This window comes from Nannospalax galili, unplaced genomic scaffold (assembly GCF_000622305.1).
Source record: "Nannospalax galili isolate Female #2095 unplaced genomic scaffold, S.galili_v1.0 scaffold663, whole genome shotgun sequence".
NCBI lineage: Eukaryota > Metazoa > Chordata > Mammalia > Rodentia > Spalacidae > Nannospalax > Nannospalax galili.
This window is the reverse complement of record NW_008351881.1, coordinates 1,092,541-1,099,442: the sequence shown is the minus strand read 5'-3', so window position 1 is coordinate 1,099,442 and position 6,902 is coordinate 1,092,541.

Below are 6,902 nucleotides of genomic sequence, written 5' to 3'. Positions count from 1 at the left end.
GAGCAGAACCTAGTATGGACACTTTCCTGAGCTACTGTACTTTCTAAATATAGTCTACATACTTTTCCACATAACTACATAAAAGTGTATCACTCATCAAAGAAATTTCTTTTGCAACAAATAAAGACAATTACAGAGATTTACAGCTGGTCAAAAATGTAGAAAATGAGTGACTGTGGGGAATTCAACCTCAATTGATATATCTAAAATGCAACCCCTCCACCTCAGTCCCAGAGAACATCATGGAAGAGGGGGCACAAAGATTGTAAGAGACAGAGGACCAGGACAGCTACAACTAGATAGTGTCTTGTAGACATGACAATCTCCATGTGGGAAGGACTGGAAAGGACTGGAGAGGACATGGGAAGGACAGAATAACGTAAATACAGTGCTCATATATGAAATTCTCAAAAATAAGAAGGTTATGAAACTAAATTTTAAATTCATATGTTGTTACAATAGTACAGACAAACCAACATAAATTTAAATTTCCTTCTAATTCCATTAAATTTATTTTTTAAGACCTCCAATGAAGTTAACATCTTCATAATGGTGAATTTTCTAATCATGGGATCACCCCTACACAGGGCACAGTGGCACACATGTACAGGATCTCTCTCTCTCTCTCTCTCTCTCTCTCTCTCTCTCTCTCTCTCTCTCAAACACACACATACACACACACACATACACACACACACTCACAAGAGAAAAAAACCTCACCCCTTATATATTTCTGACTCATGTTGTTATATAGAATTTCCCTTCTAAGTCAATTCTGTAGGAAATTTAGATAGTGTGGTATAGATTCACACTAATCAGAAGCAAAACAGACTATCACTACAATTTCTGTACATCATGGCACATAATGTTGCATGCAATAATGGGAAGTCCTACTTTATCCTGATTCTCTCCCCTCAGTTGATAGCCCATCTTGATGAAAAATAATGTTAATCTTAGGAATAAGCTCTTGGTGTCTCCTTACACCCCACTTTCATTTTTAAATAATAGTTCTCTTTCCAACTAGAAAAGTACAGGTTATGTATGTTGAAGGAGTCCTATGAATTTAATTTTTGCTATAACTCATTTTAGAATAGTCTTTTTAAATATAGCATAATTGAATTTTATATATATCGGGCCATCCTATAATAAAGGAGAGTGTGAATAGCAGACACTCTTTATTTTGCCTAAAGAATGATTGTTTTTAGAAAATATTTGCACTCCAGTATGTCTCACTCAGGTTTATGCTGTGATGATTTTCCACTTTGTCAGACACCTTGACTAATCCTAGGGAATGGGCACATTAGAAACACCATGACGGTGGGGTCTGTTGGATTCAAGCACTGAAACAATGCACAAAGAATCACTGATGACAGAAAATTCGGAATGTATGTTGCACACACTCCCTGAAGGTTCACAGAGCCTCACACCTTTCTGATGTCATTTGATAGTGGACGTAGATCCTGTTTATGTGAACACACACTTTCAGACCTTATTATGACAACATGTCAGACACATTCAACAAATTTTTATTGATTTTTTTTTGTCACTTACCAAAATGTAAAAGAATCCCTTAGGAAGTCTTTTTATTTTTGCTTCTAAAATTTAAGACTTCATTTGCATCCTAGTATTCTCTAGATTCATTTTTAACATGTAGTTTTCAATGTGAAATCTGTTTGAAACATCAGAAAATTTTATTTTAGGTTCCCATTATGATAAATTGGGGTGTTGGTTCAAGGGCACTGAATCAGATGCTCTCCAAGGTCCTTTTCAACTTAAATGTGCTTTGATAATAACAAACAAAAAAGTTACACTGCCCATATTGGTAGTCACTAGAAGAATGGATAGATGGCTTTTATGTCCAGGCAGAGTGATGTTTGAATGCATTTTAACTTGTTCATTAATTTACCGAGGGAGCAAAATCCTTAAAGGGAATGCAACATTCTGCTTCTTGTAATCAGATTATTATCCATAATGGCAACTGTGCTGGTATAGTTACTCAAAGTTTATGAAGCCCTCTTTATGAATATTTGATCATCACTGCTACTCTATAGCAGATGCCTTATGAGGAAAGAGAAAAGATTAAGATGAGATGACAAAAACCATAAATGATTTAACCAAGGCAACCACATTTTGGCTGGTGGAGTCTCCATGGACTTATAATCCTTATGTATTATCTTTAAATTATAACATAGATGCTGGAAATATGCTTACCTTAAAGTAGTTTGATAAGTAGTAAACATGAGTAAATAATTAGTATTGCTAAATAAATGATAATAAAGGATGGAACACTTCATCAAAAATGGAAGACTTCACAGTGGTAATAAAGATTGAAGATTTGACAAAGGCATGTTTTCATCTGCATTCAGGCATGTTTACCATCATATGACATTACCATGTAGGTTTCAATTTTACACAAATAGTATCTTACCACATTTATGTTCTCTAATTTTTATTTAACATTATGTAACTGTCTTTGTTGACATATACAGACAATTCCACGATTTTGAATTTGATTATTGGGTTTCCCGGTTTGTACATAGTTCATTTTCTTTATGTACTTGCTAATGAGCATGGCTGTTGTTTCTAATCTGAGGTTCTTATAAACAATGCTGTACTGATCATCAATGTGCATGTGTTCTTGAACATTCTTCTAAATATTTATCTAGGTGCATGTCTAGAAAAGGAATGAAAAATATTTGCATTGGCAGTTTTATAGGATATTGCTAAATTAGCGGTCAGTGTAAAGCCCCCACATCTACTCCATGCATTCAACTCTTGCCAATACCTGATACTGTCAGCTCTTGTTTTTCATACCTTGCATTATGTAGTTGGGATAGAATGTGTTGTATATGAATGCCCCCACCATATGTCAAACCCCACCCTTCTTTCAGGGCCCCGTCACCCGATCCCTGCCTCACTCTCCCTTGTATAATCCCGGCAGAGTTTATAAAACAGTTTGAATCACCTTTTCCCTCTTGCTTACACTGCATCCCAAAATCTTTTGCTTACCTTTGAGTTGCTTGCTCTTACAACAATGGAAACACATGAAAATATGGTCAATATATGTTTTTATTTAATTGAACTAAAATAAAATCATGTTGCCAAACTTAAAACAGACTCAAGTCACACTCCACGGAAATTTCTGAATGACAGAGACCAAGTAAACATCAGGACTGATCATCAAACTCTCCACTTTGCCCTGTCATGGTCATGGAAATGGAGATTTTCTCTATCTTGCAGGGTTGTCCTAGCAAGTTATGAAAGACCGTGTAGGACAGGTAGTAAAAGGTTGCTGGTGAAGGTTATATACTTTTTACATCTACAGTTTAGATGTTCACCTGAAAATGTTGGAAAGAATTATGAGGTTCCCAGAGGGCCTTCATATTTTTGTTGTTGTTGTTATATAGCTTGGAAAATTTCTTCAAAGTTGAGCAAGATGATAAATTCCTTCTTTTTAGCTACATAATAATCAGAAAGGAATTCAGCTTCCCTGAGCCTCAGTTTTCCGTTATGTAAAATTGAGATATTGTCAGAATTCCTCTGATAGATTTGCCATGAGGTTTACATGAAATGATTTATACAGATGCTTCATAAAATGTCTTAGACCATTATTAGTACATGTGCCAGGCCTACAATAAGTGCAAGCACAGCTTGAATTATTATATTGTTACTGTCATTTGACTTTGATCTTAAGGAGGAAAAGAAAAAAGTCTGCTTTTTCAGGTATATTACCAAACTGACTCCTAATTTATGAGAAATCTGCTAATAAGAAATTAACAAAGAATCTTTTCTGACCTCATTTCCTCTTTAAATCTTGTTTAGCTGTCTAGTTAAACTTTGGCTTCATTCTATAACAAGAAATGACACCGTAAATACAAGGGAATTATTTTCTAAACCTAGTCTTCCAGTAAACTTATCCTGCTAATCAATACAGTCGATAGCTTCCAACTTTCACTTACTGCACAGTCTGTCATCACCTTATATTCACTGGTATTTATTTACTTAATGTAGGGCTTTGCAAAAACAGTACAATCTTGTTGCCTTGAATAAATAGAAATATAATCCCTACCAATTCTTTTTTTAATATTTTATTTACTATTTTTATTTTACGTGTATGAGTGTTATGCCTGCCTGTAGGTAAGTGCACCCGTTCGTGCAATGTCGCAGGACAGAAGAGGTTGTCAGAATCCTTGGAACTGGAGTTAGGGACAGTTGTTAGCTGCCATGTGGGTGCTGCGATTTGAATTTGGGTCTTCTGCAAGAACAGAGGGTATTCTTAACCGCTGAGCCATCTCTCCAGCCCCATCCCTACCAATTCTTGTAGAGCTGGAAGTCTACAAGAAGGCACTGCTCTGCCCTGTTCTGTTCATCTGCCAAGGGACTGCCTCCCAAGAAAGTTTTGTATATTTGTCATTCTTTTTTCCTCTAATCGTGCTATTCAGAAAAATATAAATGGCCTTCAAGCCCACTGATACAATGAGGTAGGCTAGCTGTGGAGAACAGGTCTCACTGCCATCACTGGGAACAGCATGATTAGCATTTCTCCAGCACCTCAATGACTAGCACAGTAACTCTAATTTTACAAATTTCATCTCTTAATATAGCTATTGAATCATAAGAACATTTCTAAGTGGAAGAATTAGAATTTGACCCTGAGCTGTATTTTGACCAGATCCCAGATTCAGAACCACTCTGCTGCACTACTGCAATAAACAGCCTATATGTGACTAAGTTGTGAAAGTTATTGCTTAATATGTGGTTGTGCATTCTTTAATCCCAGCACTCAGTGGGAGGCAAAGGCAGGTGGATCTCTGTAGGATTGAGACCAACCTAGTCTGCATATCAAGTTCCAGGTCAGCTGGGGCTACAGGAAGATACTGTCTAAAAATGATCATTGTTCTATAGAAAATTTTTTTAATAGTATATTTTTCCAAATTAAATGTCATTGATTATACAAAAAATGCAGAAGATAGCTCATCAGATGAGTAACTTAGCCACAATTTTTCAAAATATTTTATTTATTACTTTATTTTATATGTATTAGTGTGTTGCCTGCATGTATATAAGTGCACCCGTGTAGTGCAATACTTGCAGAGGTCAAAAGAGGGTGTCAGATCCCCTGGAACTGGAGTTAAGGATGGTTGTTGGCCACCATGTGGGTGCTGGGAATCGAACCTGGATCTTCTGCAAGAGCAGCCAGTGCTCTTAACCACTGAGCATCTTTCCAGTCCCCTAGCCAGAAATTTTTGATGAGTAAAATTATTTTCTGCAGATATGGCAGACATACACAGCCAGCTTGATAGAATGGGTCTATTCTTTTTCAGAACTGCTTTATTCTGCATAAAAGGATTTTATTTTGCATTGGCATGAATAGAAAAGTGTGCCTCAAGTGGAATAAAACTATTAATGCAGCATATGAAGGAATGATAAACTTAACCGTAAAGAATCAATGAATTCTTTAGAGCTTCGAATTTTTATGTAGAGTATAATCCAGTGAATTGGGTTGTCAATGATTATCTTTGATCACTGGAAGACTGCATAATAGAATGAGGGAACAAAAAGCCCTATGTGGCTTAACTGTACAGCTTACCATTTCCAGACATCACTTCTTTCATCTCTCTTCATTACACTAACATCACTTTCAGTGTCATGACCCGATAGTTTATTGAAACATTGAACAATGTTTCAGAAGATGATTCCCTGGAACTGAAGTTCCTGACAGTTGTTAGTCACCACGTGGGTGCTAGTACTCAAACCCAGTCCTCTACAAGAGTAGTCAGTGCTCTTAACCTCTGAGCCATCTCTCCATGCCCTAATTTCAATACTCTTATAATAAAATGATGCTGTCTACTGGTTTGTGTTACTCCAAAATTAACATCTTGAAATCTAAACCCCCAAATTACAGTATTAGGAAGCGTGCCTTTGAGCTGATTGGGATTGGCACCTTTGTACAGGAATCTCTGCAGGAAGGTGCCTGCTATGAACCAGGAAGTTGGCACTCACCAGGACAACAAGTCTGTAGCTCTTTGATAGTAGCCTTCCCGGCCTCCAGAGTTATGAAAAATAAATGTTTGTTTTCTTGGTGTTGGGAGCTATAAGGATAGTACCCTGGACTCATGCATTCAGAAGAAGCATTTTGTCACTAAACTCTATCTCTAGACTCCTATGTCTCTTGTTTTGGTACCACCTGAATTATGGCATGTTTCTTACAGAAGTTCAAATGGTCTAAGGCAGGTGAAATAGTCTATTCAACTTTCAAGTCCACACTACAATTTTGATGCACTTTGCATTTGTTATGATGTTGTTTTATGGCGATAGAGTGATGCAATTATGTAAATATAGAATTTTGGCGAGGTAAAATCAGAAGACCTGTTACCTTTCGGACTGCATATATTTTGACCTGAAAATGTTTGGGAAGAATGCATTGGGTGAAAAGCAACTTGGTCAGTTCTACAAGCAAATGAAGTAAAGACCCAAAGCTACTTGTCCTTGGTCTCACTATCCTGATATCAGAAGCTACTAAACATTCTTCTCAGTGACCATGGCACAAATGTAACATTTATTTTTTATGCCTGTGAAAGAAAGCGTGTAAATTATTTGAGCACATGAATTTCAAATATTCTACCTCAATTTGTACAAGTTTTTCCTAGAATTACTGTTGATTTCTGGATTTCTGTGTTGCAAAATGAAAATGAATGCCACTAAATTTTGATGGCAGAATGTCATACCAAATGACACCAGTGTTGGATCTTATATTTAAGGTGCATTTGCATTTAGATCAATGCATTTAGAAATCTACAATATTCTGTACTTTCACCTGAATAAACACATGCTGCATAATGAAACATTTTAACTGGTACATGTTGAAAAATCTATAAGAATCTTGTTTAACAAAATGTGCC